Genomic DNA, 13540 nt, shown 5'->3' on the forward strand with positions numbered 1-13540 from the left:
TTTCGATGGTAATGCTCTTAGAATTTGTTGGAGGACTGGAAGTAAAATATAAATAATAGGAAGAGGAAGTGATGATTACAAGGTCCTTGGCCTCACAACTGGAAAAAGTAGACAATGTACTAGTCATATGAACCCTAAGTACAACCATGTCCCCATAATAGTGATTTCTACAGTCTGAGTCATTACCTTTTACTTCCATATTGTAATGTTCAGTGGCCCATGTGATTTTTTTCTTATTCTTAAATTCTTGGTGTAGAGGGGTCATATAGTATCCACCAACTTACAGAAGTGACCATATATAGTTAAGGTTAATTTCTGGGAAAAAAATCCACAAAGCTACAGGGTTATCAAATAATAGGAAACTTGCTGACTACTGACTTCAGTTACATCTTTTCCCCTGTAATATTAGACATCTATTACTCTTAATACAGAATAAAATATTTTCCTACATTCATCAATCAGTCATTTCACATTGGCTTTTTAAATTTTATGTTTCTAAACACATCCTCAGGATTGTCTTTGTGATTTGTTGTGTGTGTGTGTGGAACTTGGCTTGCAAAAATAGTGTTTGTTGAGAAAATTGACAAACAAAAACAAAAACTTAGAAAAGTTTCAAAAGCTTAGAAAATTTTCTCATTACCCATACATTTGACAACATAATTACCTCTATGGAGAGTTCAGATGTGTATTTTTATTTCTCCCTCATTATTATCAACATAAAATAGCATATTGGATAAGTGTCACGACAAATGGCACATTGAAGACTTACTAACAATTAGAAAGATAATTAATTGACTAACGCACTATAGAGCTTTTTGTAATAATATAGTTTACTTCTGAGGGTGATCATACATCCTGTTTGGGTTTTACATCTTAAAAACTCTACATCTCACTTTTATGTAAGATTGTTGACCTTGGTGAAGCTGTCCAGGGAGTCAAAACCTACACAATAAGGCTGAGTCTTTTTTTGTCTTGAAAAATGAAAAAAGAATCTCTATTACACTTCTTGTAAAGTGAAGTCATTGCCTGCAATGGAAGATAATCATAAATTCTAACTCTTCAGAAAAAGAAGTAGAATGATGTATTTTTAAAGGTGTGAAAGCATATATTGCAGCACGAGAGAAATCAAACCATAAACAGATTCTATCTTTCTTAAAATAGTGGCCTAATATTTCATAGGATGGAATTTAAAGTAGCAATAAAATAAAACATGAAAGACCTATAAACTATGAAACACAGAACATAGAATTGTGAACCCCACTCACATAACTTATGGAAGGAAACTTATAATTCATCTCTCACACATAAATTCATTTGTTGGGTAAATATACATAGTTAATTTCCCCTACTTAACATGTTTGCTGCAGGTATCTAAAAATTATCATTAGCCCATTTGGGATGCTCTAACACAATACCATACACCAAACGGCTTACAAACAACATAAATTTATTTCTCAGTTTGGAGGCTTGAACATCTAAGATTGGTGTCTTGTGAAGGTCTGCTTCCTGACTCATAGATGGCATCTTTATATTACATCCTCATATGATGAAAAGGACAAGGAAGTTCTTTGGGTGTTATTATTACTATTTTTTTAATGAGTGCTAAATTCATTAATGAAGACTCCATCGTCCTGTCCCAATCACCTCACCAAAGCCTCACCTCCTAAAATCATCTCACTGGGAGTTAGGATCCCAATGTATGAGTGTTTGGAGGACACAGATATTCAGTCCATAACATCTACTTTCATGCAATGTCCAGAAGAAATTAGGACCAGTCATTAAATTTGAAGTTTTAAGCAGTCCCAAGAGAAAAAGACTTTACCGCTGTCTCTAGTTTATCTTTCTTGCTGAGAATAAGCAATCCTGATACAAGTTTTGTTTACATGCGAGAGGAGATTTTAGTATTTCAGCATATACCTAGGGGTAGGAAATAATGGAGAATACCAACAAGGATATAATTTTTCTTTGTGAAATGATCATTTTGACTCTTGACCTTCAAGAAAAATCTAAATCCTCGTTAATTTGTATCCACCCCCAGGAAAGTTTTTTCTCACAGTTTAATGCTTTATGTATTGGCCTTCAAAGTACTAAAACTGAGGGGAATTTGTGGATATTTCATATTTCTACTGTACATAGACTCAGAAGTTGACATCATGTAGACTGTTCAAGATACTGGGACACACGCAAAAAGGAGGAGAATTTTTCTCCAGGTTATCCAGTTACTTGGTCAGTGCAATTATCCATGCCTGAAGCAGCAATGTTTCTAGAATTTTATAAGGTTTGAAGAAATTCAATTGATAACTATCTACTTCCATGGAGTGCCAACGTCAGATTATTTAACACTTTACATTTAAGGCACCAAAATGGAAATACAGTTTGAAAAAATTCATCCAGGTTACTCCAAGCTTGCTATCCTGCTCTGAAATGAGGCCCCTGAATTTACCTTCTGGTCCCTAATTTGGTTCTATCTCTGGACCTCAGATTTTTTTACTCTCTCCACTACCTTCTCACATTCATACTGATCTTTCACCTTCTTTCCATGAAATCCTTGAGCTAAGGTATTTCTTTCAGACTATCTCATGCTCTTACTAAACTGTATATTCCTAAATACTAACCTAAGTTGTCCCTGGTCACAATTAGTAATATAAAATAATAAATAAACAAATAAAAAATATGTTACAAAAATTATTGCATATTACAATCTAAGACTTGAAAATAGAAATTATAAATCTGGTTATGGGATATAAATCTAACCAAAGTACAAATCAAAGCAGATTGTTTTGGAAGACCACCATTAGGAAAATCCTTTCAAAAGAGGTCATCAATTTTCTCTCTGTTAGGAACATTTTACAGGGGAAAATAAGTTTGGTTGTGTGTCCTGAAGGCTAGATTCCTCATTCAGACCTTTGCTGGCTTCTGTTTCCAGTTCATCTTGGCATATCACAATGTGAATGGGCAAAATAATGATGACAGATGGGCAGGCGAACAATCACGCCAAGATTCCAACCTGCATGCTGTATTTCAATAGCTCATGAGAAATTTTTGTTCAAGAACATGAATGTGACAATGTTGGACAATAGCCTGTATGTTTAAGTTGACCTATCTCAGTGAACTTAAAAAAGATATTAAATTGCAAATTCTGGACATGCATATCTCATAAATCTAAGTTTGTCAAAATACTAGCCTCAGGATAATCTCAAATAACTGAAGGGGAGACATTAAATGATGCCATGATTGCAGACGCTTATTAACTTCCTCTCAATGGAGGTTTGCAAGTTGCTTTTTTTTTTTTTTTTTTAAAGATTTTATTTATTTATTTGACAGAGAGAGATCACAAGCAGGCAGAGAGGCAGGCAGAGAGAGAGAGAGGAGGAAGCAGACTCCCTGCCGAGCGGAGAGCCCGACGCGGGACTCGATCCCAGGACCCCGAGATCACGACCCAAGCCGAAAGCAGCGGCTTAACCCACTGAGCCACCCAGGCGCCCTGCAAGTTGCACCTTAATGAGTCTAGAGTCCAGACTTATGTTTGGTCAAGTAGATCAAAAAGAAGTAAACCTAAAGCTGAATCTCACTGTGAGAAACAATAAAGGAGACCTTATTTTATTTTATTTTTCCCTCTGGGATATCTGTCAAAAGTTGAAAGAAATTGTTATAATACACACACCCATGGATCGTGACTGGAGGTTTTCATATCACTCAAATAAACATGCAATTATGGAAGTTGTAATTTCTCATTTTTTAAGTGAACCTGGTGTTCCAATATAATTAGTTTAACAGACAAAATCTCAATAATCAGAAAATGGGACATAAATGAAGATAGCTGAAAAAACATTGCTCTGGTAAAAAGAATCAATCTAAAGAAGCCTAAAAAATTAACTTGTAAAAATGTGTGCCATGACAACGGATAAGTTAGCTGTAGGTAAAATGATCATTGTTTTGCTGAAGATCGAGTATTATAACATTTGCTGTTCTTTTAACCATAAATGAATTTTTCTGCCTGCCTGATTTTGTAATCAGAATCTGCCAGAGTGCTATTTACATGGACCATCATTTGCAAAAGCAGAAACACATTCAGGGCATCAAAGTTGATAATACACAAAGCAAAGGCACTTGCTGCTTTCTGGAAACTTTGTTATTTAAGTGAAATACTGACGAAGATGAATTGTGCTCCTCAAAAGTTAGGTTAGTCCATGCACAATTGGGCAACTTTCAATTATAGAATTCTTGAAGCCTCCCTTGAATAGGTCTAGTTATTAACATTGGCCTCACACTGAGATAAAGCTACATTTTTAATCTTAAATTACTCATGGTGTATAAAGCCCCACTGCTGTTAGAGATTTTCTAGTTACTGTTGCTCAGCCTCACTTTGTCAGCGCCATGAGTAATCTCATCTTTGTGAATGCTCAGTTTATGGCTTTAGGAGACTACAGAAGAAATGCTGGCTATTTACATGGGTAGCGCATATTTAATTTAGTCTCCATCATTATCATACCCGTACTTCCAAAATGCAAACTCCTTTTACTAGAATAAAGCATGTCATTATTATTTTGTGCAAAAAAAAAAAAAAACACCCTCATTTCTTCCTAGGAGAAGGGGGAAAAAAGAAGAAAAAGGTCTGAATAATCTTAATGGAGATTTAGGGAAGCAATTGAAAGTAGAAGAACTAGTTTTGAACTGCTTCTCTGACTCAAAAACTGATCATCTATCACTTCAATAACGAGAATTCATTAGGGTTACTCTGAGCTAAAATGTGATGTAAAACGACTATTGCTCAAATGGGTAATATCTATTCTTTGTTTTCATTTGTTCAAAAATAAAGGGAAGTAGATAATTTGGCTGTCATGTGGAGTAAAGCTCTAGCAAAATTAAACAAGATAAACGTGCTTTTAGATTTTGCTGGTTTCTTGGTTCTAATCACAAGAAAATGTTCTGTTGAAGCTTTAGAAATAAAAGTATTTTTAAATATGAAGGACTTGAAGAGTGGTTACTATAAGCCTGGATCTCCAAGATGAACACTAGGTTGAACATTAGAAGGATAACAAGATCTAGTGTTGTTGTTGTTCTTCTTAGACTTCTTCTTAGACTTGTTGTTCATCTTTCTTCTTCAAAGAAAAGATGAAATAAGGGAAAAACACTTCAAGTGGGAATGTATATACATACTACAAGGGTCTACACTACCACAAAATTGACCTAAGTCTTTTACATTGAAGGAAGATTGAAAAGGTAATTTATTTTTTTTTTTAAGAAATTGAACACAGTTTGAAAATCAGGAATCACTGATTATTGCTGAATTCAGAAGAGTAGAAACTGGGGAAAGGGAACTTTCCTATTAACGCTCCCACACTTTATGAGGGGGAGTATGTGCTGATACTAGATTATTGATCCTAGCTCTTTGGTATTTAATTTTATATTCTTTCGAACTCCCATGTGCAAATTTCTTGAGAGTACAAAAAGATATGGAAGACTTTAGATAACTTTTATATCAATAGACCAATGTAAATAGTAAACAAATTGGAAAGACTATTATGCTAAAGAAACTAAGGATAATTAGTGACCATTTTATCCCAAGAAGTTGTAGTTACATTTTTTTGAAGAAAGGAACATTATTAGGATGTGCTTGCTTCGTGAAAATCTCTCTTAAGACCACACTTTTGCTCTGATTCTAATACTTAAAAAGCTTCTTATTTTCACTTATTTTCTTCAGGTAGCTTTATATTAGGAAATAAAGCAGCATAGGATAAATGACCATTTCGTGGAGTCCAGTATATATTTCATTATAAATTTAAAAACTTGTCATTTTTGATATATAAATAAATCTTTGTGGAATTTGGGAGAAGCATAGCTTGAGTCACTCAGGCCGCAAACATAACAGACAAAGAAGAACTTAGACTAAATGAATGTACCAGAGTTTGAACGGTGCATAAAAATACATTTAACATTAATAGCATTACATGATTTGGAACTAAAGATATGTTGTAGAATACGTTTGATAGATGCAAAGGTTGTTAAAATATCAGCATGTAGAACTAAACACTCACCACAACATGGAGCACAAATAAATTTATTATTGCTCTTTGTTTTTTCAGCTAAGGCATTTTTATAAAATTTGGCTTAACACAATATTACAGATCATCGTATAGGTGAGAATAATTAAATCATTTTCTCAGATAAGATCCAAGGCTACTGAAATTTTTATGCTGTGTTTATTTAAAAAAAATAAGAATAGTCATGCACTGTTGGTAGGAATGCAAACTGGTGCAGCCATTCTGGAAAACAGTATGGAGATTCCTCAAAAAGTTAAAAATAGAACCACCCAATGACCCAGCAATTGCAGTACTGGGTATTTCCCCAAGGAATACAGAAACACAAATTCAGGGGGGTACACGTACCCCCATGTTTGTAGTGGCATTATTTACAAAATCAAGACAAGGAAAAAGCCAGTGTATCCATTGATTGATGAATGGATACAGATTCATCAAAAGATATCATGTTATATATGTAACAGAATATTAGTCAGTCATAAAAAAGAATGGAATCTTGCCTTTTGCAATGGAATGGTTGGAGCTTGAGAGTATAACACTAAGTGAAATAAGTCAGTCAGAGAAAGAACACATACCATTGGATTTCACTCATATATGGAATTTAAGAAACAAAACAAGTGAGCAAGGGGAAAAAGAGAGAGAGAAATCAAGAAATAGACTCTTTAAATTGTAGAAGACAAGCTGATGGTAATCAGAAGGGAGGGGTGTCGGAGGAACGGGTGAAATAGGTGATGGGGATTACGGAGTGCCCTTGTGGTGATGAGCACCAAGTGATGTATGGCAGTATTGAATCACTATGTCATACACCTGAAACCAATAGAACACTGTATGTTAATTAATTGGAATTAAAATAAAACCTTAAAAGCAAAAAAAAAAAAACACAAAGAAAGAAAGAAAAGAAAAAATAATACATAATGTCTATATTAGTCTATATTTATTGACCTATTTTGAAATTTACAGATTCTTTCCTTTCCTTTCATCTCCTTTCTGCTGTTAAATACAACCGGTGAATTCTTTATTTCAAGGATTGCAATTTTCAGTTCTGGAATTTCCATCTGATTCCTTTGTATACTTCTTATTTCTCTGCTGTGATTTCACATCTATTTATTCATTAGATCCATAATTCCATTTATATTGTGCAGCTTAGTAATTAAAAGCTGCTTCAATTGTTGTCTGCTAATTCCAACATCTGGGTCATCTTAATACCAGTTTCCATTTATTTCATTTTCTTTTGAGAATGAGTAACATTTTCCTGGATTATATAATAAACAGTGTTACTGTGATGTCGCAGAGGCCCAGAATGCTGTTGTAATCCTCTGAAGAATCTTGACTTTAGTTTTATTGAGCAGTTAATGTGGTTGGATTTAAACTGCAAACTCTGTCTTGGGAAGGAGGTCATATCAAAACTCAGGTCTTTTACCCTTAACTGGATGATTTAATTTTAGATCATGCATAGTCTCATAGCCAAATATTTTGGCAAATTTTATATACAAAATGTGGGACTTTCCCCTCTTACCTTCTGTTTTCTAGGATTCCCACACCCTCCTTTCCAAAAACTGTGGTTGGCATGAACTCTGTTCTCTGGTTCTTAAGGGCAGAAAGACTGAGGATTTACTATCAAATTTAGGTGCTTTGCATGATGCCACTGGCACCTCTCCCTCAGACTATCATTCTCACTTTCATAAACTAAAATCTTTATTGACGATTCCACATAGAACCTACAAATCACAACTAAGGAGTTAGTTTTAAATATTGACTTTGTAGGAACCATGTTATTTTTAGAGTGACAGTAGTTAATATAAAAATGCAACTACAACTCTTATGGTTAGTTCTCTAAACTCATAAAAATTCTTTAAAAAGTTGGTTTTATGTATATGGTTAATTGAAAGGAAATAACCAATGGAACCAATTGCTAATGGTGAAATCTTGGCCAGTGATCTATCCTGAGCAGCTGTATTTCAAAAGATGAGTAAGGCAGAAGAAGACAGGGATGGAGAAACACAAGGACATTTCTTCTCTCAGTTCTGAAAGCAGTTTGAATTTAAATATGATACTTCTTCCTGAAATATAGCTATATGCCATCATCATACTTGAAAAATCTTAGCAACATCACTGAACTTGGTTTGAATTCTAGGTGTTGAGCACCTTGGGGAACCTCTCTGACCCTCAGTTGTCTCAGAGGCAAAGAGGAGTCCTAACCCATACCAGGCAGCATTTTTAAATAATTGGAGATAACACACAGTGATTATTATAATGCTTGGCATACAGCAGCTACTCTATTTCCTTATTTGTATACATATCACACTGCTTCCTCTGGATAGGGATTAATTATAATGAATAATTTAGGTAGTCAATAATTATTTACTAAGTAAATGAATAAAAGGAATTCAGATATTATTTTATGCTCCATATCCCATGTCTTTAGACATGGAAAAATATTTACTAAAAGAGCATTTCTTGGTCATAAATCATAATTTTAGGTGTATGTCCAAAGTTTATGTTCTTAGTAGTTTTCTTTTAGTATCATATTGTAGCTCTACTTATTCTGCTTTTCCTTTAAATTCCATGATCAATGTGGAGTGAAAATGTGTGGTATATGTGGCAAGACATATCCTGTCTCATCAGTCAACATTATTTTAGACGGAGTACTTGCTTCTCCCTGGGTGACATATAAGCCAATTATCCAGAGGAATCCAATTCAGTTCCAGCTGCTTCCAGTTCTTATTTATAGGTCTGATTATCTGACAGACCATTCCTAAATATGGAGCTAGTAGTCTAGAAATGTCATTCTTACCTCTACAAGACAAACAATTTTGATAAACACTGCATCTAAACTTCAGAAGTAACCCAAAGGAACACAAATGGCCTCAATATTTTTTAAAAATTATACTTTTCCGATCCAAATACTTTTGAAATATAAACACTCACAGGAGAATAGTAGTAATTGAAGCCAGTTTATGGGCCTAAAATTGTACATTGGGTTCGTCTTTGAAAATGCTCACATCCGTAGTAATAAGTATTTGCACTCAGAATAGATCTTTCATCTTAGGTTGTCAAACGACAATCATCAGTCTGAATGGTGAGGGAGATAAGTATTGTATTCACTTCTTAAGTGTTTATCCTAAAGCCACTACAAATGCCAAGACAACCAATTGAAAAGATAAGAGGATTCTGTTAAAATGGATGCCTGTTTGCCCCACAGCAAATTTAGACAATTTTACTTCCCTGTTCCAGTCGCCTAGATTTGACTGAACTGACTTTAGATTTGAGGTTTAGATTTTAATCTGTGACCATATACCCATGACAATGTGGTTCTGAGAACCGTGCTAACCTTTCTTAAAGCCAACGGCTGCATGACAAAAGTCCGCGTAGAGATGGGGCAAATAGGCCATTTTGGCCACTCTGCCGTATGTGAGTACAAAACTGGTAATTTGGCTCTATATACAATCAGAAGATCCTTAGAATGTTTGCACTATTGTTTATATAGACACAGTTTTGATATTTAAATGGTTGTAGGATGTTATAGTGTATCATTTCAATATGTTAATAGTGAGGAAGTATTGTCTCAAACCCACCAGATCTGCTTAGACACCCACTTATGACATTGACTTATTCTCATGATTTGAGCAGGTAACAGTATCTCTGGGCTTAATTTTATCTCAGAGATAAAAAAAATAATTCCAACCTTTGAAGTTATTTTGAAAATTAATTGAAATATAGATGAAAAGCTGAACACAATCTATGGAATATATTAGGGTGTCAGTTAATATTAAACAATGATGATCTGCCCATAATCCTGCTGCCTTTATGTTAGAAGGAACATAAACGGAGTGTAAAAATTTACACTGAACTGTTAATGATTCATTTCCATGGACATTTGCTCTTAAAAAATGAAATGTTTAATCTAATGAAGTTACTGATATATTAAGTATTTTTAAGGACATTTAGAAGGAATGTTTTAATGGCCAAACAAAACTTAAGTAATGCTATGTAGTTCCAACTACTTTCAATATAGATAAATTATAAGCTACCAGTATACATACATATAGTGGTAAATCTGGCTCAGGCTAGAGTTTCTCTCTTTCTCTCTCAGAAACAAATATAAAATACTCTGTTGGAAAGTATTTTAAAATTAAATGTGTAGATACATTAAATTCATGTGTATGGAAACCCTAGTTAATAAACCCTCTCCATATATCCACATCCTCAAAAACATAAAACTGTAAAGCAAAATTGTGTAGTATGTTCTTTACCAAAATCTTAAAAGATGCCTTTACCCTGCATTCAGTCAGGTTGATGTAAATTTCAATAACAGAACTAAAATATAGCATGGTAACATTTCCAAGAGGCTGGAAGGATGTAGAAACAAAGGAAAATTGGGATATATATATATATATATATATACTACCGAGGTTGATCAAAAATCTGTTTGTTAATAATCCATAGTGAATGGATATATATCACTAAAATAGAAAGGATGAACAATCATGTTCCCACTGCCATCATTCCTTCTTCCTTTCTTTCCTTCCTTCCTCCTCCCTTTTCCTTCTCTTCCTTCTCTGTCCCTTCCTTCTTTTCTGTCTTTTTTTCCTCCCCCCCTTATTTCCTTATTGTTGATGTTTATTTTTTGATAGGTATTACACTGTAAACATGTAATTTACAAAGTAATAGTAGCCAAAAAACAGTGATGCTCTCAACATCTTTCCTACCTGGGTTAAGACATCATCATTGCAGTATCTCAGGAGCACTCATGTGTCCTTGTCCAGAATATTCCTGTCTTTCTCCTTCTTTCCTTGGTAGTGTTTCTACCTACGTACATATCCTTAAATAATACAGTGTTTAATTTAGAAAAACCTGTAGCAAAGACAAACCTGATGGGAAAAGGGTATGATACCATCCCCATTGTTAGAAGTAGAATCCAAGAGAAGGTAAGCTGAACAGAGCCTCTAGATCATAGTTGGACTTTAACTGCTCCAAGAGTTTAACAAAACTCAATTCTCAGTCAGTGGGGAAGTCGGTGGTAAGGACATGAAACAGTTCTACGAAACAAGACCGGGCAAAATTGGGTCATCAAACAGACCTAGACTGTGGCTGGAAGTCCAGAAGTGGTATGGAGTCTCCTGCTTCTAAGTAAGATCCATGGCCAAACTCCTGCTCTCACATAAAGATCAAAACGACTGCTTGCTTTGAGGGAGAAATGAGAGAATGAGAGTCATCAGCTGATCCAGAAAGCAGAGCATTTAAAAAAAAAAAAAAAAAAAAAAGAAGGACTTCAACACAAAGTCAAATTAATGCAGGTGTAGACATGAATCTGAGTAAAGTTTTCTGAGGCAAAAGAGATGGTACACACAGTGGCAGTGGGGATTTGGGTGATCAGAACCCTCCTTAGATCTGGTCTTGAGGCACAGTGTTCTAATCTGGACCCATCATCTTATCTCTCCTGGATGTGTGACTGCCAGTTTGGGGCTCTCCCTTCTCCATCCTCTTGGGAAATACATCGCTACATCCTTGTTTGTTAACTTTCTCTCTGTAGCTCACGTCTTCCTCTGTCTCGGTTTGTGTTCTAGTTCTGGTGTAATGCATCCTCAGTGGCTTTTTAAGAAAAGGTACATGGGAGATGAAGTTTTCAGGACTCTGCATGTTTAAAAGTGTTATTTGACTATTACCTTTTGGGAATAGAATTTTCTTCATAATTTGAAGTTCCACTGTCTTTTTGATTCTGAGGATGCCATTCAAGTCATTCTGATTTTTGATACTGTGTATATGATCTGTGTGGTTTCTTTCTCCCTCTCTACAACTTGTAGACTCTCTTTTTACTGCCACTGTTTAGAAAACTCACAGTATATAGGTCCGTTTCCATCTATTGTGCTAGGGATTCAGTCTGACAACTGACATTCCATCAGTTCTGCACAAGTTTCTCTGACAAAGTCATCTGTTTGGTTTTTTCTTTCTGTCTTTCTAGAACTTTTCACAGTGCTCCACTTGTTCTCTCTTTTTCTTCTACCTCTCTGATTTTTTTTTTTTTTTTTTTTTTTTGCTTTTCTTTCTGGGAGATTTTCTCTGTTGTAACTTCCTAATCTCCTAGCAGAATTTTAAATTCCACTATGATGTTTTTAAATGAAAAAGGTTTTTCTTATTTTCTTAATGTTTCTTTATACAATTCAGTCCTGTATCATGCACTAAGTATCATCTCTTAGCTCACTGGTAGAGTGCTAGTAATACAATTCTTCCTTCTGAAGAGAATTTTTTTTTCTCTAAGATGCATTATGGTTTTTGTTTGTTTGTTTGGAATAATTTACATGTTACAGATTTTCTTAAGGTATTGTAAGGGCCTATTTAGCCAAAGCAGCTCCATCCTGTTAAATAGTGATTTTGTTGTTTATGCAGTAAAACTTAAACTGTCCCTACCCCCCTTCCCCCCAGGGGACTTACTTAAAAACAAGTCCCGGAAACCAGTCCCAGGTAACAAAGCCTGGGTGGGTCAGGCCAGGTGGAGGTATCCAATCAGTGGGGGCACATACTGTCTCCCTAGCTACCAAGGAGTATGGGCCCCGCCTTTTGGGTGCCAATTCTGACCAGGGTGATAGGCTAGTTCAAATGTCTACTATAGGGTAAATTGTAATTCAATTGGTCACTTATGTGTGACCTAGCAGGACTGTGCAGCTTTCTTTTTGTGTTACAATCTCATTGGTCACCTGTGTGTGGCCAGGCCCAACCACATGGCCTTTGCCCTTAAAAGCTAGTCTGTAAGGCAGAGAGAGGTCCCCTCTTTGCAAGAGACGTCCTGGCTGGTCAGTCTGGTTCTCGATGCTTGGCACAAAATAAAGCTTTGCTTGACCTTCTCTTTGTATCAGTCTCATTCCTTTGACCATGGACCCAACAGTATTTGATCCTACTTTGTTGTCTTTTCCTGTTTAAGAGGGTGCAAGAAACTGACAGGATCTGCCAGGTGATATATATGCCTATGTGTGGTGGGGGCTGTTTGCAACGTGATCTTATAGACTGTTCTGAATAGGGTTTTTAAATTTTTTTTTAAAGAGGTAATAACCAATGTCAATAAAATCAATTTAATCTTGGCCTGGTTATGTTTCCTAAGAAAATATTTTTCCACGTATGCCTGGATGATTCTGCATACAGGATTCCGACCACCTAATGGGAGCATGAGGCTGGAGCTCTTGGCATTCAGTATTCCATATGATCACTAACTTCCCTTCTTCCTCCAGTACTGCTGCCCTGTGTCTGTATGAGAGTCCCTGACTCAGAGCACTCTGCTTTAGCCTCTACATTAGCCTTGGGCTGGTGTAATTTGTGGCCCATTCTCTTTCTTGGGAGGATCAAAACCCAGCTCCTCATCCTTCTTGCTACCCTTGTTGGCTTTGGCTTGTTCTGTGGACCCTCTGAGGTTGGGTTGTGATCTTGGATGGGAAATATTTTACCTTCATGGTGGTGACCTTGCTGGAGTCAGCTGCCTGGCCAACACCTCAACTCATTCCATATCC

Source organism: Neovison vison, chromosome 10, assembly GCF_020171115.1.
Source record: "Neovison vison isolate M4711 chromosome 10, ASM_NN_V1, whole genome shotgun sequence".
Taxonomy (NCBI): domain Eukaryota; kingdom Metazoa; phylum Chordata; class Mammalia; order Carnivora; family Mustelidae; genus Neogale; species Neogale vison.